A 22,500-nucleotide genomic window follows, 5' to 3' on the forward strand; every position below is an offset into this window, starting at 1 on the left:
CTGAGGTTGTGTTGGAGTACTGACTCAGGATTCCAGGAGAACAGAGCCTTGGAAGATTGGATTGTAACTCTTTGAGATGGGCTACTTTTGAGGTTGTCAAAGTTGAAGCGACTGGCGGATAGAATTCCAAAGTGAGATCTTTGAAGGCGAAGGCTAAAATCTGTTGAGAAAGAGTGAGTGAGTTTTAGCAGGATTGGTTGGCTTGACATGTTCACTGATGCTATAAAGGCCAGCATACCATTCACCTTCTTGATCACCTGCTGCACCTGCAGACTGGGTTTTTGCGACTCATGCACAAGGACCCCCAGGTCCCTCTGCACCGTAGCATGCTGCAGCTTTTCGCCCTTTAAATAGTAATCCCTCCTACTATTATTTCTGCCAAAGTGGATAACCTCACACTTGCAAACATGATACTCCATCTGCCAGGTCCTCGCCCACTCGCTCAGCCTATCCAGATCTCTCTGCAGACTTTCCACACCCTCCGCGCAATTTGCTTTTCCACTCATCTTCGTGTCATCAGCAAATTTCGTCACCCTACACTCAGCCCCCTCCTCCAGATCATCGATATAAATGGTAAATAGCTGACGCCCCAGCACCGATCCCTGCGGCACTCCACTAGTCACCAACCGCCAATCAGAATAGCACCCATTGGTACCAACTCTCTGCCTATTAGACAACCAATCCTCTATCCACGCTAACACCTTACCCCCAACTCCTTGCACCCTAACCTTCTGAAGCAACCTTTTGTGAGGCACCTTATCAAACACCTTTTGAAAATCTAGAAACACCACATCCACCGGTTCCCCTCTGTCTACCGCACTAGTCACATCCTCATAGAAATCCAATAAATTCACCAAACACAACTTCCCCTTAACGAATCCGTGCTGCGTCTGCTCTATCAAACCATTCCTTTCTAGGTGCCTCGCTATTTCTTCTTTGATGACGGATTCAAGCATTTTTCCAACCACAGACGTTAAACTAACCGGCCTATAATTCCCTGCCTTTTGTTGTCTTTACGGATCCTGTTGAGACAAACTTGCACCACGACCTTAAGGCATCACAAAGCATTTCGTAGCCATTTCGTTATTTCTAAAGTCATTTGAAATAGCCACCATTGCAATGTAGGAAATGCAACCACCAAATTACACATAAGATATTCCCAAAAAGCAATGAGACAATGGCCAGATAATCTGATTCAGCGATGTTGTCTGAGGGATGAATATGATCCTGTACAACAGGAATATCTACTCTATATTGTCAATGATAACAGAAATTATACAGCGTGGGCTAATCCAAGTGGATTCAGGAATACCCAGGGCTAAATGGCTTGTTCTCATTATTTTAACTTACTTGTAATTGGATTTCATTTCTTTCTTTTTACCTCTTCTTAGAAGAGTAGGAGTTGGCCCTCCTAGCCTACTCCATCACTCAATTAAATCATAACTTATCTGCATCTGAAATCTGTCTAGTGCCTTGTTTCTGTAACCCTTAAAACCTGTGTTCAACAGGAGTATACCTTCTGTTTTCATTACCAATGCAAGTAATATAGAACCAGGTCACAGGGAAGGAAGCTTGTTTTGCTTCACCTATTCAGGGACATGGCTCATGCTTTTCTATTTACTGTGATCGCAAAGTAAAGGAGAGAACTATCTCGAGAAATAAAAGCAGTGCCTCTTCGTATTGGAAGTTTTACCCATAAAATCTCACACACAGAAGTAGTATGTTTTACTATCTGCACAAAACAGTAAATCACGTCTAAAGCTCCATTTGAACTGGCGTATAAATATCTTATGGTATCGCCAGAGGCTACATCCTTTGGCTGACAAACCAGACTATTTCAATTATAGGATTCAGCAAGAGAGATTGAGAAGGGGGCATGGCTTTGTCTTGTAAAAATGGTGCGTCATTTTGAGAACTTCTCCAGTCTTCTTGTTACCTGATTACATTAAGCTTCCAATCATTTCGGAATAACAGTACAATTTAAAAGCATATGGACTTATTATTTAAAACAGTATTCCAACATTTAAATAAATAGGAAAAGGATCCAGTCAGAATTAACCTGCAGTCTTCTCCAAATATTTCATGACATCTGGCACGCAAGAATATGAAATGTACTCCAACACGTTAATCTCTGTTTTCAAAGGTCACATGCTGATCAATTTACCCACTTTCCCAGGCTACGTGGGTTAACTTCCAACTCTTCAGCTTCTTGATAAATTTCTCAGAGCAGGAATAACTCCCTCCTTAGATTTTCTTTCCATAATGCAAAACACATTGAAGAAACAAAGATTTGCACTTGCATATCATCATAGGATATATGAGTCAATAAAGTGTAGGTAGGCACTATTTTAATTTAGCAAACAGAGCAAGGTCCCACCAACAGCAACAAGATAGTGTTCAGATAATGTATTCTTGTTTTAGTGATGTTGCTTATGGGCTTAAGTCTTGACCAGGGCATAAGAATATTCCTGCCTCTTCTTCAAAATTGTGCGACAGAAGATTTCATCTTAATCTGGGAGGGAAGGCAGGGTTTCTGTTTAATATGTCATCCATCCAAGAAAAAAAAGCTTCTTCGACATCGCAGCACACATGCAGTAATGCATGATGCAAGATGCCAGCAGCAACCCAGCATTTCAAATGCCACATGACAGGTTTGTATTGTTCTCATGCTTACGACAGTTCTCATTTTTGTTCAACTGCTACACTTCACTACGACCTTCTTAAAAGGGACATTTCCTATAGTTTTAAACAAAGGAATTGTCACGCACACAATTGTGGGAATGTTGTGCAACCCAAGACTCATGCTAAATTTATTAAGGCATTAAAAAAATACTAAACAAGAACTAGAGAAGATGCCAAAAGGCACCATTAAGAAATAAGGCAGATGTCTGGACTAAAATAGCCCATTTGAGAGGGTATTGCATTACTTGCAAACAAGGGACAAATGGCCTTTTCCAGTGCTAACATATAATTGTATAGTTATCAGTGATATTTGCAAACCAATACTACTTTTTTTGTATTGTTGATACCATATATATTCTCATTAACTACTTCATTTAACTTGGGTTAATTCCTCCTCAAATCTATTATTCAATTAGTTGGACCAAACATTCAGCAGATGTTCTAATTAGATTTTAATCTTTTTCCAGATTTTCTATTTTGATAAAATCCAACAGCCACAAAAACGCTTATGTGCGTACAAAAATTTTGGAAAAACAGATTAGCTGTCTACAATGGTATCCGCAAATTAAATGTCAAGTAGTAGAAAGAAGTTCTTGCTCCACAAAATAAAATCCCTAAAGAATATAGGTAAATTTTCAATTGGTGAGGCACTAAGTACTCCTTTCTCCAATGCTGACCTTCACTGAATATTGATTACATAGCAGGTAAAGTTGTACACATCCATTTTCCCATGTTGAGTGGTCATTGCCCATTCCACTTGCTTTCCATTCTGCTTCAACTGTGGCAGATAAATTACAAGTCCAACAGCACAACAAAAATCAGATATTCAGCTCTTGGCAGCAACAGTGCAAACCTACACTGAAAACCAAGGCACGTGGTGTTGGTGTCACATCACAACTTGCAGACGTGACAACTTCAAAATATTAATTCACTCGTGAAGTTTTTTTGTGTGCACTTGTGGTAGGAAAATTAATGGAAAAATACTTAGGGGTAGGATGTATGAGCATTTGGAGCATTGCGATCTGATTAGGGATACGCAACATGGCTTTGTTAGGGGGAGGTCTTGCCTTACGAATCTGGTAGAATTCTTTGAGGAGGTGACAAAAACGGTTGACGATGGGCGAGCCGTTGATGTCATCTATATGGATTTCAGTAAGGCGTTTGACAAAGTCCCTCATGGTAGGCTGGTAGAAAAGGTTAAGGCACATGGGATACAAGGGCAGGTAGCTAGGTGGATTGAGAACTGGCTGGGCAATAGGAGACAGAGGGTAGTTGTTGAGGGGACCTTTTCGGGCTGGAGGCCAGTGACCAGTGGTGTGCCGCAGGGCTCGGTACTGGGACCTCTCCTCTTTGTAGTATACATAAACGACTTGGAAGAGAGCGTACGTGGTGTGGTCAGCAAATTTGCGGATGACACCAAGATGGCAGGGTTGGCGGATACTGAGGTGATACAGGTCAGGTGATACAGCAGGATATAGATAGGTTGGTACATTGGGCAGATAGGTGGCAGATGGAATTTAATCCTGACAAATGCAAGGTGATGCATTTTGGAAGGAATAATGCAGAGAGGAGCTACGTGATAAAAGGTAGACCGATTAGGAGTATAGAAATACAGAGGGACCTGGGAGTGCAGGTTCACAAGTCTATGAAGGTTGTGACACAAGTAGAGAAGGTTGTGAGGATAGCTTATGGAATGCTAGCCTTTATAGGAAGGGGTATAGAGTATAGGAGCTGCCGTCTAATGCTTCAGTTGTACAGAACGTTGGTTAGACCGCATTTGGAGTACTGCGTCCAGTTCTGGTCACCTTACTACCGGAAGGACGTGGAGACTCTGGAGAGGGTGCAGAGGAGGTTTACCAGGATGTTGCCTGGCATGGAAGGACTAAGTTACGAGGAAAGGTTGGAGAAACTGGGACTTTTCTCCTTGGAAAGACGGAGATTAAGGGGAGACATGATAGAGGTATATAAGATACTGAAGGGAATAGATAGAGTCAATAGTGATAGGCTGCTCCCTAGATTGGGTACAATTACGAGAGGTCATGATCTAAGGGTGAGGGGGGAGAAGTATAATTTGGATATGAGAGGAAGGTTCTTCACGCAGAGGGTCACGGGGGTATGGAACGCGCTACCGAGTAGGGTGGTGGAGGCAGGCACGTTGGACTTGTTTAAGGTTTACTTAGATAGACACATGAACAAAACAAGGATGGAGGGTTATAGTAGGGGGTATTAAATAGGGTCAGAGCCTCGGGAGACACCAGAAGTGCAGACTTACGTGTTAACGTTTTTGTCTTTTTATTCCGCAGGTGGCGGTCCACCTTGTTGTCAAACAAGGGGCATGCACACGGTGGGTCGTGCGTGGGCTGCTCTTGGAGGTTCCGGGAGTGGCCTAGTACTTCGTGTCGGTGTGTGTGCTTGATCCTGGACCGGTAGACGGGCGCCGCAACAGCTCAGTGACTAGCACTGCTAGCTGTGCAGATACATGGATTTGGGCCTGTGTCTGTGGGAGTTCGCGCATTCTCCCTGTGGTTGCGTGGGTTTCCTCCGGGCACTCCGGTTCCCTCCCACACCCCAAAGATGTGCTCTTAGGCTGATTGGTATACCAAATTGACACTATTCTCCCCTGAATCTGGCTAAGTTAGGGGTTCCACTCGCATACACGCAGGGCAGGGTAGGGTAGGTGTAGGAGGATGCAGCGGCGTGGGCTCGTTGGGCCGAAGGGCCTGTTTCCCGTACTGGGTTGTTCTTTGTTCTAAACACAGAAGAATGGTTGTCTTTGAAGTTAATTTGCCTTTTTAATACTATGTAACTACAAACAGCACAGTTCTTTGCCTCCCATTAAACTGTATACTGATTTTCAAAATAAGACCATAAGACATGGGAGCAGAATTAGGCCAACTGGCCCACCCTGTCTGTTCTGCCATTCAATCATGACTGATATTTTTCTCATTCCCATTCTCCTGCCTTTGCCATAATCCCTGGTCCCCTTATTAATCAAGAACCTATTTCTGTCTTAAAGATACTCAATGACCTGAGTCACCACTCTCTGGCTGAAGAAATTTCTCCTCATCTGGGTTTTAAAGGATCATCCCGTTAGCCTGATGATGTGCCCTCTGGTTCCAGTTTTTCCTACGAGTGAAAACATCCTCTCCACATCCACTTTGTCCAGGCCTCGCAGCATCCTGTAAGTTTCAAAAAGATGCCCCCTCATCTTTCTAAATCCAACAAGTACCTCAACCATTCCTCACATGACAAGCTCTTCGTTGCATCAGTCTTGTGAGCCTCCTCTGGATCCTTTCCAAGGTCAGCACATCCTCCTTTAGATACAGGATCTAAAACTGCTCACAATACTTCAAATGGGGTCTGACCAGAGCCTTATACAGCTTCAGAAGTACATCCCTGCTCTTGTAATCTAGCCCTCTCAACATGAATGCTAACATTACATTTGCCTTCCAAACTTGCACATTAACCTCAAGACAATCTTGAACAAGAACTCCCAAGTCCCTTTGTGCTTCAGATTTCCGAAGTATTTCCGCTTTTAGAAAATACTCAATGCCTCCATTCCTCCTTCCAAAGTGCATAACCTCACTTTTCCACATTGTACTCCATCTGCCATTTCTTTGCCCACTCTCCTGCAGCCTCCCCTGCTTCCTCAATACAATCTGTCCCTCCATGTATCTTTGTTTGACAGACAAAGAAATGCAGCTTTGGAACTGAGGGCATACTTGGGAATTTGGTGAGTGGGGGAAATGAGAAGCTTGTTCTTGAAAAATCTAGTCTAGTCTGTAATAGGCGAATTAACAGGGAAGTACTATAAGTAGACCAAGTTTCCTCCTTCCAGTCTTAGGCAGGATAAACCCACACTGCTGACAGCACTGAGTAGTGAATTAGTTAACTCATTGAAACTGGTTCCTCTAACTCCAGTTCTGTTTACAATAAATCCAGGGGTTTTTTGGTGCAGCGGATACAAATGATTGCAGTTTTGGAACTGAGTGGATATTTTACAATCCTACAGTACAGGAGGCCGCCATTTGGCCCATCAAGTCTGCACTGACTCTCGGATGGGGCATCTTCTTCAGGCCCACCAAGCCACCTTATCCTTGTAACCCCACATTTTTACCCTGCTAATCCTCCAAACCTACACATCTTGGGACACAGGAGGGCAATTCAATATGGCTAATTCACCCAACTTGCACATCTTTGGACTGTTGAGAGGAATCCGGAGTACCTGGAGGAAAACCAAGCAGAAATGAGGGGAATGTGCAAACTCCACAGACAGTTACCCAAAGCTGGAATCAAACTGGGGTCCCTGCGCTGAGGGGCGAACCATTGTGCCACCGTGCTGTACTTTTCAGTACAGTAAGCTGGGAGTTTGATCAGGAGGGTAATGTGGTCCTCTCCTTTTGCTTTTTCTACTTTTTTCACCTTGTAGGAATTGGTTCTTGCTTTACTACGAAGAAAGCAGCTAGCCATTTGGTAAGTATCTGATACTTGGCTACAGTCTGTTCTAGTCCTAAGGTTTAAAAGAATATACAAACTGGCAATAAAATATTTTGAGAAGGAAAATTGAGTGAATAATATAATTAATTAGCACACATTAAGGATGGCAGGACTGGGGATGCGTCATGTGGGAACTCCTGAATGTCCGGGTGATCCACGGCAAGCACACCTGCAATAAGTGTTTGTGCCTCAAAGAACTTCAGCTCATATTCTGAGCTCAAGACTAACACTGCAGACACTGAGACACATCACCATGGGGCAAGTTACATGGATGCTTTGCACCATGAAGCAGTCACACCTTTTAGAATAGGGTCTTCTGATTTGGTCAAATGGTTAGGTACAGGAGTGTGCGAGTGAGGCATCCATAGAGCACAAATCTCAGCCTTTGCACTTGTTAAAGAGGTCTGAGGTTCTCTCGGCTTATTTGAATCAATGTGGGGTCTGCAGAGTGGATGAGCAAGCCAACTATTGCACCGTGTTGCAGGAAGCCAGGCATACGAGTAGTGGGAGGGATTGACATGCTTCTCTGCAACAAACTGGATAGTTGCAGTGGGATAGTTGTAGGTAACAACAGCACAGATAAAACTAAGGAAGAGATTCCGTCAAGAGATGACAAAGAGTGAAGCCCTGAAATAAATACCTGACCCACGTGCAAATTGGCATAGGATGAATGTGTGGCTCAAACTCCAGTGTGGGAGAAGTGGATTCTTGGTTGTGGGGCATTGGCACCAGTATTGAACAAAGTGGGGATTGCATGATTGAGATTGTCCACACCTGAACTTTGCTGTAATGAGGTGTTCTAGCAAGCCGTATAACTACTAAAGGAGAGGATGTTAAACTAAATAGTGGGGGAAAGTGATCGAATTGCGAAGATGTGGCAAATCAAAGAGTAGAATTAAAAAAACAGAGAAATGTAATAAAAAAGAAAATTATAAACAAGAAGCCGCAGATAGTACAAGGGATACAAATTGAACATTAAATCAGCAGATAAGGCCAGAGGTTACAAAAATAATGAACAAAAAAAAGTAAAGGCACGTGTCTGGATGCACGTAGCTTTCAAAAACAAACATATAAACTCAGTCCATAAATAAATAGTATGATCTGATAGCCAACTCTGAGACATGGTTCCAGGATGACAGGTTGGGATGCAAAATTTAAGGGTACAATGACATTTAGGGAGGACAAGGAGCTGGTAAAAGTGTGAATGTTTTTGGGACATGTTCTGAGGACAGCAGATTCCAGCATCAATCAGAGAGCAGGCTATGTCAGACCTGGTATTGTGCAATGACAGTAAGATGTCTCACAACGCCAGGTTAAAGTCCAACAGGTTTATTTAGCAGCACTACTTTACGGAGCATCAAGCTCCTTCTTCAGCTGAGTGAGGATGTGCGTTCACAAACAGGGCACAAAGACACAAACTCAATTTACATGATAATTTTTGGAATGCGAGTCTTTACAGGTAATCAAGTCTTAAAGGTACAGACAATGTCCACTCACATTGTCTCCACCTTTAAGACTTGATTATCTGTAAAGACCCGCATTCCAACCACTATTTTGTAAACTGAGTTTGTGAACACAGCTCCCACTCACCTGATGAATGAGTAGCACTCCGAAAGCTTGCCAATGTCTAAGGTTTTTCATCCAATGTATACCAAGGGGCTGGTAACTGGGTACACCCCCAGGGATTGTGTTTAATTCTAACTGCATGCAACTTCCTTGAATGAGTTATTAATTACTGGAAACACATTGTATATATTTCATTATTTGCATTGCAGGGAGGACAATGTTCTCATTCCTGAACAGAAGCACATCAGAGTGCATCTTGATCGCTCGAGAAAATGTAAATATCATTGCACTTAACTGTTATAATAAGTTTTGTAATGTGTCTTTCAGATTTATGAATTCGCGAATTTTTACAAAAAATGTATCTGTGATAATGTACAACAGGAGACAGAATGCTGAATGCACAAGTTTTTATGTGAACAACTCTTGAGAGAATCCCCATTGCCCCATGAGGCTTTTTCTATATTTACTGAATTACGAGCACAGAGCATTTCTGTGATTTCTGTTAATATAACTATAAGAGAACATGATCTCTGCATTGATGAGTGTTCTCCTTCACTGTTTTCACAATTATGAGGAATTGAGTCCCTACTTAGAAAACATTTGTTATCCACTAAGTTAGTAAAGCACTGATGTAAAGGCGGTCAGCCCACTAACGCTGAAATCTTTCACCATTACTATGTCAAGATTTTTCTTAAGGCAAAACTGAACTGGAGGAATCCAAGATGCTATTTAGCCAGTACGTCATTTAAGCATTCTTAAAATACATCTTCAAGCTGCAAGCTTTGATGGCAAACATGGCACTTGAGTGACCATCCCCACTTGCCCTTCTATTTACAATACAGTCTTAAGCAGATCAATATAATGGCAGATTTGCCATTTGACTGAGAGAGTTGTGGCATTATTAAAAAAGCGACACATTAAAATTAAATCTTTAAGTGCATTGGGCATGAACAAGACCAATTGTACATCTTTCAACTTCAATTGGTGAATTAATAATGCACATGCAGGGATATGGGACATTGCCATGGCTATTACACAGGTTAAAATTCAAGAGAAACCTTTGTTTAGACAATAGAGTTACCTCCTAATGAATCACATAATGCATCATTTTATTTTCTAATCTAAGTTTTGACCAGGAATAACCACAAAGGTCTGCCAAAACACCAAAATCTATTTATATCCTGAATGGAAACAAGATGAGAAGTGGCTGTGATCAGCAGGTGATTTTTACAAATGCAAGTAATGATGTAATCTGTATGAAACAATTATGTGTTACCATCATCATGTGAGGATCAGTGTGTTTGCTGTTGCAGTAGTCTTGTCCTCAATTTTGGTTGGGTTTGATTATTTTTGTACTGTTGGTGTCACATCTCCTTCATCCCTGATAATTATGGCTATAAACTAGATCATATCCAGGGACTAACTTTTAAAAGTGGTTCACAATTTAAAATTTATGCAATCCATGGTTAAAGTTCCAATAACCCAGGTGTACTTTCAGAGATTTAAGCTGATAGAATGAGGCTATTTGAGATGTTGAGATGCTCTATGAACTGTTCGAAAACAGAAGCCTTGAAGAAGCCCTGCCTCAAGATACAATCACAGAACAGCAAGAACATGAGACCATGCTCTCTGAACTGCAACGTATAACATCCAATGTCCAAAAAACAGTGCCTCAGCAGTCATGCACAGCCCAAGGTGTTTCAGTTTCTCTACATCTTCCTATCCATTAAATTAGCCATCAACAAAATAAAGCAGAAAGCATGATGTGCAACCCTTCTCTTAGGCTTCGCAGGATGGTATTGTTAAGTAGAAACTTAAAAAAAACCCAGCAATTCAGAGGTAACTGTTTCAGGTTCTCCTCCTCATTCTCATATATGATGCGCTATCTTACCTGCAGTCCTTCTGAACAACAAGATTCACAAATCCAATGCCTAGTGCTGATTCTGGCATGCCCTGCTGTACTGTTCATTGAGCCTGGATTGATCCTCCGCCTTGGTGGTAATGGTAGATCTGCAAGGTTATCAGGTTACAGAGTGGTCGAGTACAATTCCACTGCTAATCGCCCACAGCACCTCATGGATGCCCAGTCTTGAGTTGCTACACGTCCTCAAATGCTGTTCCATTCAGCAGGAGATTCATGTCAAACACAATGGAGGGTATTCTCAATGCGAAGGCTGGATTTAATCTCCGCAAAGACTGCGTGGTGTAACTGCTATCTATATTGTGATCATATGGAAAGATGTATCTGCAGTAAGCAAGTGTGTGGAGAGGACAAGTATATTTTCCATTCTTATTAGCTCCCTTATCACCTGCTGCAGACCCAGTTTAGCAGCAATGTCCTTTAGGGGCATATAAAAATAAATTCTCAGACATTTATGAGGAGGAGGCCCTTATTTAAAATGCCTGCCTAAATATTAAGTCACATAGAGCTTAATGACACAATGCAAGAACAAGCTCCAATTATTGTTAGACTAATGCTTCCAGTTGCCTTTCTATAACTTTTATTAAGTAGAATTTTATTTATCCAGAAAAGCAAAACAAGTTCAAATTTGTTTTCATTCTTGCTTATGAATGGAGTCAACTTTAACACTGAGATTGAGCATTTCAAAGCAGGTGTTAAGATATTGCATGCATTCTTGAAATCTGAGCTTAATTGGCAAGACAGCATTTGTTGTCCACCCCTCAAATGCTGATGGCACGCCACCTTCTTGAAACATATGTAGAACTACCAGCGTTGGACTGGGGTAGGCATAGTAGGTAGTCTCACAACACCAGGTTAAAGTCAACAGGTTTATTTGGTGGCACAAGCTTTCGTAGTGTTGCCCCTTCATCAGGTGAGTCACTCATCTGAAGGGGCAATGTTCTGAAAGCTCGTGCCACCAAATAAAACTGTTGGACTGTTCTGAGACTACTTACTGTTCTTGAAATACTGCAATGCATGTTTAGGCACACTTACTGCTATCAGGTAAAATGTTGCAAAATTTTGACCCAGCAACACACAAACAGTAATATTGTTCCAAGTCAGGATGGTGTGGATGGGAATTCGAAGATTGTGGAGCTAACAATGAATCTGCTCCCTTGTCCTCCCACATGTGGAGACTGTGAACCTGAAGGGTACAATTGAAGAAGCCTTGGTATACTTGGAATTTGGTAAACATTGCTGGATGGCATGCCAATCAAGCAATCTGATTTGTTCTGCGCGTTGTTCCAATAACATGTTGTTATTAGAATTGCAATCATCGAGACAAACAAACAGAAGGCATTCTATCACACACCTGAGTTATGCCTTGCAGATGGCGGACGAGGTTTGCAGAGTCAGGCTGTGAAACAATCACTGCAAAATTTACGTCTTTTGACCTGTCTTATAGCTGGTCAAACTAAGTTTCTGGTCAATGCTAACCCCGCCATGTTGATCGTGGGAAGATTCAGTGCTTGTGATGCCACTGAATGCCAACAGAGATGATTAGTTTCTCTCTTATTGGAGATGATCTTGCCAGGCACTTGTGTCTCAAATATTACTTACCCCTCTTAGCCCAAGCCATAATGTTTCAGTTGCAAATGGCACCGAAAACAGTACAAAGTCCTACTTCAGAACTTTTTTTTCCTCATTTTACGTGAATGTAATCAATTGCTAGATATGAGACAAATGTTATTAATTGATGATTCGAATCAATTTCCCAACTGCACCACATTATATATAGACAAAAAGAAAAACACCCAGGTAAAAACAAATCAAACTGAAACACGCCTCAAAAGACTTTCTCAAAGCAAGTTGGTTAAAAATTATGAATTCTCATGGGGACATACTTTGCCAGCAGATTAGAACAACCATCACTCGCTAAGTGAACTTGAGAAGGGCAGAACAAGTAATGCCATCATTACACCTAACAAATACATGACCTGGAAAAGTACATCACTTCTCACTGCAGGACCTGTTTACCCTGGGACAAGATGCCCTTGCATCTTGACTCCCTTTCCTTTTGATGATCCTACCTAGTTCCTTCACTCCAATTTCCAAAACTTCCTCCCTTCCCCATCATCTTGGTTCACAATTCTGCCCTTCACAGTAACTTTTCATAACTCCTAGTGGGCAGGAGACACTGTTCAGTGCTCCATTTCAGCATACTTTTTCAGATTTCAGTGCCAAAAGATTTAACCATTTACAAATCTGAATAACCAAAGAAATATTTTATTGCACAATTCAGTTTTTGTTTCCAAATATAATACACAGTTTGTCCTCTAAATAGAATGGTCCTATAAACAGAATGCAAGTTGATATTCTATTTAAATTTACAAAGTGATTATAAAATGCTGTGATATTACTAGCTGATGGATCGCAACAAACATAAATGTGAATTTTAGCACTTCACATAATGAAAGGTTACAAATAAAGTCCAGTTACATCGAGACTAAAGAGTTCTAACTTGTGATAAATCATGCAAAATGCATTTGGTGTATATGAAGGAGATTACAGGAACTACCATGTAATCATATTGTGCTCTGTTTACCATTTTAAATGCTACCAGCTCCAGTTATCAGCAATGTCTTTTTGCAGCTGCCGCATGCACTTGTTACATAATCAACACCTTTCTGCATCCATACCTTTAAGCTTTATTAGTGCCATTTGAAATATAAACTCCCTGGGTTTCATACAGCTGATCCCATGCAGCTGCATACCATTACAGGAAAGGAAGCAGCACCATGAAAGAATAGATCACAGGAGGAAAGCTCGCCTTGTATACACACACTAAATCCACTAACCGAAATGGACAGCCTTGCAGACAACTGCTTTGTCAGCACAAAACTGAAACTTCCCTTTGCATCTCCAAATTTAAAATGATTGGACACTGGCTTTCCAAACCAACTTTATGTTGACATTTCAAAGCATTTTCCACTCCAGCTGCCTATATTTTGACTTTTTAAACCAAATCCAAGAACCAAAGTGCACTATTACAACACAAAATGGCTTTTTAATCTCTCAGCAATGTGACAACTTACTTTATTTCCAGCAAGCGTCCCAGAATCCTTCAAAAAGATCTCCAGCAAAATCTCATCAAAATGGTATTCAGCTTGAATATTTCTTTCAGATATGTGCGCATTTTAAGTCCAAACGATTCAAACAATTTCAGTTTGTTCCATGCATACACTCATTTTTAAATGCATTTCTTTATGGATGCTGATATCAACAGGGAACCAGGGAGAGTAAGTTTAAAGTGTTCCTGAGTTCAATTAGAAAGGATGATGACTTAAAAGGATAAATATTGAGAGCAAAATATCCTGTCATAAAGCACTGTTTACTCTGTGTAACACTTTTTCCTCACCACTCTCATTGTTGCACTCAAGTGCAGACTGTGACTAAAAATTTTCAAAAGACAAACTAAATGTTAATCGCAAACTGTAGTAACAGTTTATTTTTAAAACAGACACCAATAAGGATACATACGTTTGCAAAGGAGGAGCCAAAGGAGGAAGATGGGGATAGCGCACACATGGGGCAACTGGGGAAACAAACAGATGGCGAACAGAAGCGAGCAAATGTGCATGGGAGGGACAATCCAGGATGAGAAAGGACTCGAAAAATCGCAAAGAGTCTGGGAAGCACCTGTGACCTATACTACCTGACAGATTCTGCACCTGATCAAACAATGACAATCACTGCTCCTACCACAGCTGTTAGCTGAAAGGAGGAAAACGGCCTCTCCAGGGAATTCAAAACCAAGCAGACACCTGCTGCAGCGACTGTGCACAGGACATTAACTTGATGCTGAACTCTGATAAGCCTCAAGGTACAATTAGAACACCAGACAAAAACCAGATCATTTATTTATTTTTCTTCTTATTCCGGCAGAAAACATAGCTATAATATATATTTCTAATACACACAAACCTTGGACAATTAAAGCCCACCACACTTTCTGTTGTCATTAAATGACTGTATAATTTAATTTCCTGAAAACCCATTATGTCTCATCAGAAGAAAATGAAAAACAGATGAGTGTAATTTCTCCGTGTGAACAGAATTCATTTAGTGCTATACTTCACAGCAGAACTACATTTTGCCCAGTAGATTGTATGCACAAGCTGAAAGCCACAGCATCAACATGGATCTGGTAACACACAAGGCATCTTCTCAATATATTTCTGTGCAGAGATAAACTGCAATTTAGAGTAACACACACTTCAAATGCATCTCCTACCTACAATCCTCTCACACATTATATAACTACATCATGACAGAATCACTCTCTTCTTAAAATGTACCGAAAAAAAGAACAAATTATACTTAAAGGCTGTATCTCATTAATATTTGTAGGACCTTTCTAACATAACACTCTGCCACACAAAACTATATGTAGGGGTATTTGCACTTAATGTTATACCATCACTGGAAACTTTCCATGCACCACAGAACAAACAGTCACAGTCTAGCTATCTCAATACTTAAAAGACCACATTAGTATTAACATAGCACAACAGTGACATTGTGCTAACATTCACAATACCACTTCTGTTAATAAAATGGCAAGTGACGTGATCCCTAATGCCATTCTTCATTATGTTAAAGGCACCATCAGTCGACAAAGCAGTAAGATCTGAATGCACCAAGGATAAACTGCAGATTTGATCTGTGATTCTTGAATCGTATCTTTATTTTAATAACACGTGGGAAGTTTCTCAAAATGGAAGCGCAATGTGTGCTATCCATATGATAACTATTTAGCAGGGAATTTGGAGCTATTTCGAACTTGATCATTACAATTCAGCTGCTCATTTTCAGCATTTGGAGAGTTGTCTTTTAACCAAACATTATTGTTATGACTGAGATTGGCAGTAAAATGGGCAGAGAAGGCAAGATACAGGGGAAATACCCTCTGTAGGTATTTCAAGTATTGATCAAATAGGCCAATCAACTGACTTAAGTCTTCATCTTAGAAGACTGAATGATTCTGGATAATTGTTTTTCCTCATAATGGGTCAACCTATATTCAACTTGAGTTTGTTGGAAGAATCAGCTTCTGCTGATATAGCAAACTACAAACAGATTTTAATTCAGTATCTCAGAAATTAATTTAAGCCTGATGGACTGTTACCAAAGCAAAAGGAATTATAAAAATCATATGGAAGGGTAGATATCGGCATTCCACATCAACTGTCTATGATACTGAGATTGTGGAGATATCTTTAAAACGTTCCAGGCAATTGCATCACATTTTAACCCAGTTTAGGTTCAAACAAAATGTAAATCAGAAGGAATCCAGATTTCAGATAAATTTTGTACTATTTCCTTAAAATGAAAATAAACACTGTCCAACTTACAGCTGAAGAACTTTGAAGAACATGTTTGCTGGATTGTGCATGCTAGATTGCTGTGAAGGTCAAATCCTTCAGATTCTGGAGTATGAAACAAGCTGAGGCGCAGACAATAAACATACACTGCTTTATTAAAATTCCAGGTACTCTTCCATATTAATGGTGCATTCTTAAAGAACAAATCAGCATATGTCATGGTGTCAAGCAGAGCTGTTACTTTGCAAATGATTGTAAACCATAAGTGATTAAAGGAGATTTGTTGTAACGATTGGAAACTGAAACAGTACAAGAAGAAAACTGAGGGGTTCTTAAAGCAATATGCTGCACAATCAACAAAGGCGACAACAGTGCTACAGCTAGTTCTGGGTAACAAAGCAGTCAAAGTGAATACTTGGGAAATTGCGTACATAAAATAATTAAATCTATAATGCAACCAGATAAAGGAAAAAGAGTCCAAGAAATCAGTCAGACTGAAAGTTACAAATTTTAATGGGGCGGGGGTGCCTAACCAAAACATTGTCCAATCCAAGATAGTGGTCCTTAATAAAAGGATGAACTGTTCCACGTCTTCATATTCTGCAGCATTATGAAGATCTGTCCATGTGATGGTATGAAAGAACAACCATGGAAACACTGCACTGGTACAGCTACCACCCAAAGTATTGTGCCACTTCAAAACAGGGCATTACAATGTCCCTAATGCCGCAATGAATTCCCAGTTGAAGCCTCACAGCAGCAGGGAATTGCCAAATATGCCCTAAGATAATGCAAAAAAAATGACCCTGGGATGGTAGGTAGAAAAGAGATCTTAAGATACAACTTAAGTCAAAACTTCATGGGAGGAGGATATCAGGAACAGCAGGTGTGTTAAATAAATTCCCCACAGCAAATGGATTTTGGAATCTTCAAGAGATATTAATTTGAGTGGTGGCAGATCGGGAGCAAGTATGACACCTGCACTGTTAGCTACAGAAGATGCACAGCATTGCCAGAATGAGGGAGCTTGGAGAAAATAGATGATGGAGGAGGAAACTCTAAATTAGGGTTACCCTAATCATATGAACTGCATTACAATTGACAGGAAAACCTCATAATAAATCACAAACGTAATAATTAATAAAACTTTAAAATGACTTACTCACAAATGAACCCATTCAGTCAAGGGAAAAAAATTCTGATCATCAGAAACTTGAGCATGAAGAAATATCCTACAAGGATAATATGAACCTAGGCTGGAACGACCCTATAACAGCCTGTTGAAGTATTGTTATTAACATAAGCATGAAGAGTGGCTGGGTGGGAAAAGTGCAAGGGGAGCTACATCCCATCGTATAACATTTTCAAAAGATGCTTAAGAACAAGGTCAGAGCTTGCACTAAGGCAAATTACAGAGTGTGGATCATATATTGATATTCATGATTGAACAGCAACATAAAAGACTATGAATAATGCACTGCAACATTTTATTGTACAGTCATACTCATCGACCAGTACGGCTTGATGCCTGGTTTCTTCCCAAAACCAGAGTCATAAACAAATGGAAATGGAATCTCTCCACTAACTTCAACAACAAAGCTTATCTGCTATAGAATCTCAGAAAATGACCAAAATTATTTGGCTACATAATTAACATTAATGGAGTCAAGCATGGTCAGATCAGCCTTTTTTATTTGCACTGCTACAATTGGGAACTAGCAGGGACAAATACAGAAAATAGATTCAGAACCTGAAGTGAAAGGAAACCCACGAGACAAGGCCAACTCTTCTTAAAAGGACAAATTATACCACCATGTACAGAATGCGTGTTTTCTCACTTCCCGTAATCAGTGTATTTTGTTTGTGACGCGTGTGTTTTGTCACCCTCAGGATATTCCAATACACTAATTAGCCTCCGGCAGTCGAGTTCCAGAAGGATAGTTGTTAGGTCAGCTTTAATTTAGAGCAGGACTAGCCTCCTCCCATTTTCAAAGTATAACTGTTCATTATTTTTTCTGCTTAGTTGACTTGCAATGGGTTCAATAGAGGGCTTATAGCTTTCCTCAAGCAGCTGCTTGCTGAATTTTTAAACACCATCACAGTATGCGACTTGTACAAGTTCAAAATCCCACTTAGCAAAAAAGTTAGTTAAGTTTATTTATTTGTCACAAATAGGCTTACATTAACACTGCAATCAAGTTACTGTGAAAATTCCCAAGTCACCAGACTCCAAATGCCTGTTTGTTTGAGTACACTGAGGGAGAATTTAGCATGGCCCAAACACCGAACCAACATGTCTTTCAGACTTTGGGAGGAAACCCACACAGACATGGGAGAAAGTGCAAACTCTGCACAGAGTGTGACCCAAGCCAGGAATTGAACCTGGGTCCCTGGTGCTGTGAGGCAGCAGTGCAGACCAGTGTGCCACTGTGCCACCCCACAAGGATGGTGCAATGGCAATTAACACTTAAAAATTTGTCCCATCTAGTTTGGATGAGACACCATCATAATGCAATGGAAGGTCAATGGGAATCTACTCACATTCGCATAACATACATGGAATTTCGATGTTTCTTTTGTCCATTGTGGAACAGAAACATGAGTCAGCTGGAAAACTATTAACAGAGTAACGTGTAAACTCACTGGGAGCTGCACAAGTCCATTTTGAATTAGGTATTTGCTTGATACTCAAGACTGACAGACAATCCCAAGCATAAGGGTCGCATGATTTACCAGATGGCCATTTTAATACTGCATTCAGAATTTTTAAAATACAGACTGAAAATACATAATATCACTGAGCAAATATGTAATGTTAGGGAAAAGTTCTACACCATGCTGCAAATACTGCTTCTTGCAAATTGAACTATGAAATCAAACTCATTATTTCCTAAAATGAGGTGACCAGCCCTTCTCTTTTCTCTCTTCACTCTTTGATTCTTAATTACACTGCCCATTCGCCGGACTCTCATTTACCCCTTGGTCATATCATTCTCAATCACAATAAATGTCAACACAAAATCTAAATGGGGTCTGGCCGCAAGATCAAGTAGAGACAAAATGCACTCAAGTCTGTGCGAGTCAAGACGATTTAGTCATGATTTACAAACTCTCTCTCCCTACTGATTAACCTCAATTTAAACATATTTGAGACAATATTTCACAAAATTACAACTACAATTCACAAATTCCATATGTACAGTCTTCAAACACAAACTGCGCACTCAATCGCTGGCATGTGTATTTCTGTTTCAATTTAATCAGTCTAAAGGTTCACCACATCAACAGTATAAATAGCAGGTTAAATACACAGTATTGGAATCTACATTAAGCCTGACAGCCAGAGTTCAAATCTCTGAAGAATGAATTTCAATCTTCTCATTCTTTCCACATCAACTCACCTTCAAGTGAGACTTTAAATTGAGGCTCTAACTGCTTTGTCACGTGCAATCAAAAAATCCCATGGCACCACTCGAAGCCCAAGGGAGTTCTCTAGAGTTCTAGCCAATATATCTACATCACTACAAGAGGTTACCTAATCATTTTCATATGCTGTGTGCCAGGCCTTGCTATGCACAAATTAGCTGTTGTGCTTCCTATTTTAGAATGATGGCCAAAGTTCAGGAGTACTTCATTTGCTGTAAGGCACCCAAGATGTCCTGAGCTCAAAAAGGGTGCTATTCAAATGCAAGCTCTTTTAGCAGCAGCTCTAATAGATCGTTAAGATCATGAGAAGCTGAAATGTACAATGATTAATTGGAGTAGATAGTAAAATTTGATTCACAAGCATGATCATGAAAATAATCCTTCAAAACATATTTATGGAACAAGAATTATTGCTATTTCAAAGTATCAGAATGTTAAAGGCTCCAAAGGAACAGTTAGGATTGAAAACGAATTTAGCCCACTGAAGTTCACCCTTTTCATGCAGCAACTCACCCATCACAGCGTCTATTGTAAATGAATAAAACAAACTAGAAATGAAAGTAATGGTATCGTTTTCTAAAAATATTGCTGCATGCACTGCATATTTCAAGTTAAAGTTGTTCTGAATTGGTGCACTAACTTGATTTGTTAAAATGAACAGATAATACTACTGAGGTAAAATTGTAGATAGGACTATCACCCTTCTCTTAAAGCAAATTGATTCAAGTTGCTTCGAATTTACAAGAGACCTCAAATGCATTAACTCTGTATCACACCCCTGTCCTCTGGGATTTAAACCAGCATAAATACTCCCTCAGCATTCAACAATTTAGCAAAGAAACCAATTCAGCAGGACTTGAAAGTCACCCAATGCAAACAAGAGATTCCTCAGGATACAGATTACCAAGTTGCGTGCAGCTATACAAAATATATTTCTGCATAGAACGTATATTTTTACTTTAATTTACATCTGAAGAATTGTAAGGTGACAACGATACACAAAGATTACAGAAGCAAAGAATGTGATTTGATTACGAAGTTGTATGGTTTGAGAACAGCTACTTCATTTTCCTTATGAACATGATGATGTAAGCATTTCTCCATTAATGAACAAAGACATCTCGAAATAACTATAATGCTCGTATACAGCACAGTTGAAGATTTACAATGTTGAATACCAAGATAAAAATGGGATTTTGTCAGAGGATCACAACATATGGCCAAATTGCCTGACAAAATCTGGGGTTTAAAATAACTACCTTTCAAGCTTACAACAAGGGAGTAACAACATGTAACTGCACAAATCGCAGACCCAAAATACCAGGTCTCCTACGTAATTCAAGAATAGTGGGAGGCATTGAGTAAATCCGTGTTCTTCCTTAAGCAGGGAGGGGGGAAAGAAATGCAATTAACACGATATCTGGTGCTTCAATTCATCAGCTACTGTTAAATCCCAGAAGAATTATTCTTGGAAAGAGTGCAAACTAACTACCTCAAAGTGAATGTTCCAAGTGGTGCATGGAATGGCAGAGGGAGGTGAAAGTATAATGCAACATAAAAATGAAATACTTTCAAAAGATGGCAAAACAAAGTTAAAAACATATACAAACCAAAAATATTCCTCCTCTGGGAGAACCTAAAATTAGGGATCACTGTTTAAAAATATAAGATTGCCAATTTTAGACAGATGAAAGATTTTTCATTAAGAAGTCTTAACACCAAGTTAAGATTTTTCAGATTACTTTCTAGTCTCTTTGGAACTCTTCCTCAAAAGATAGTGGTAGGAGTCTTTTAATATTTTTAAGACTATGATAGATAACCTTTCATGCCCTTGATAAGCTAGGGAGTACACAGGAATGCAGAATTGAGATTACAATCAAATCAGCCATAGTGGAATAGTTTACAAGGCCAAGTGGCCAAAGCTCCTAGCTCATGTCTAGAATTAATTAAAAGGATGAATAAATTCTGGAGATGTGACAATCACTTGTCTATTATTGTTGAACGCAAATATTATAATCTTCAACACTTGATGGAAACATGAATTTTCCTTGATATTACAGAAAGAAAGGCTTGCATTTATCGAGTGCTTTTCACATCCACTAAGTGTCTTAAAGCTTTACAGCCAATTAAGTAATTTTTCACTTTTAGCCACTGCTGTAATGCAGGAAACATGGCAGCCAATTCTGCACACAGCAAACTCCAACGAACAGCAATGTGAATGATACAAGACAATTTGCTTTTTATGTTGATTGAGAGATACAAGATGGTCAGGGCCTAAGGGATAGCAACCATGTTCTTCTTCAAAACAGGAACATTAGATTTTTGTTTGCTGCATCAGGGGGGCGGGGCGGGGAGGAGGAGGAATCTCAGAGCAGTGGGGGAGGTGGGAGGCGGCTCTGGTTTAACATCTAATCCATGAAAAAGCAACTCCAACCATGTAGCACATCAACAGGACTGCACAGCATTGGCAGCCTCCATTTTTGACCTCAGAAATACAGACAGACTTTAAGGCAAAACCTTGCCAGAGATTACCCTCGCACAGGCCAAAGACATGCAGGTGAGGTGGACTGGCCATGATAGATGCACAAGGGAGGTTCTGGGTAGTGCACTCTTTCAGATTTGGTGGGCTGAATGGCATCTCTCTGTAAATTTGGAGGGGGGAGTGTGCAGCAGACCTGGGTTTCTTTGTACACCAGTGACACAAGGCAAGCATATAGGTGCAGCAGGCTGTAAAGGAGGCAAATGGCCTTTATTGCCCAAGGTTTTTGAGTACAGAAGCAGGGATGTGTTGTTGCAATAATACAGAGCCTTAGTGAGGCCATACCAAGAATAGTGTGTACAGTTTTGGTCTCCTTTTCAAGAAGAATGTTCTTGCTCTCAAGGGAGTACAGCAAAGGTTTACCAGGCTGATTCCAGGGATGGCAGGACAGGCTCGAAGGGCCTAATAGCCTCCTTCTGCTCCTATCCTCTATGCTTCTAACGCCATTTAAACTATCTACAAGGAGTAGCCCAGAACAACAGCAGGCAGCATAAATGTCAAAC

General features: G+C 40.2%; 1 protein-coding gene across 7 annotated transcripts in view; it reads right to left on the reverse strand.

Annotated features, from left to right (window-relative positions):
- Positions 1–22,500, reverse strand: part of tcf12 (transcription factor 12) — a 260,025-nt gene that overhangs the window by 133,209 nt on the left and 104,316 nt on the right. The gene's annotated exons all lie outside the window — the stretch shown is intronic.

This window comes from Carcharhinus amblyrhynchos, chromosome 28 (assembly GCF_965287045.1).
Source record: "Carcharhinus amblyrhynchos chromosome 28, sCarAmb.v2.hapA, whole genome shotgun sequence".
In the NCBI taxonomy this organism is placed as follows: Eukaryota; Metazoa; Chordata; class Chondrichthyes; order Carcharhiniformes; family Carcharhinidae; genus Carcharhinus; species Carcharhinus amblyrhynchos.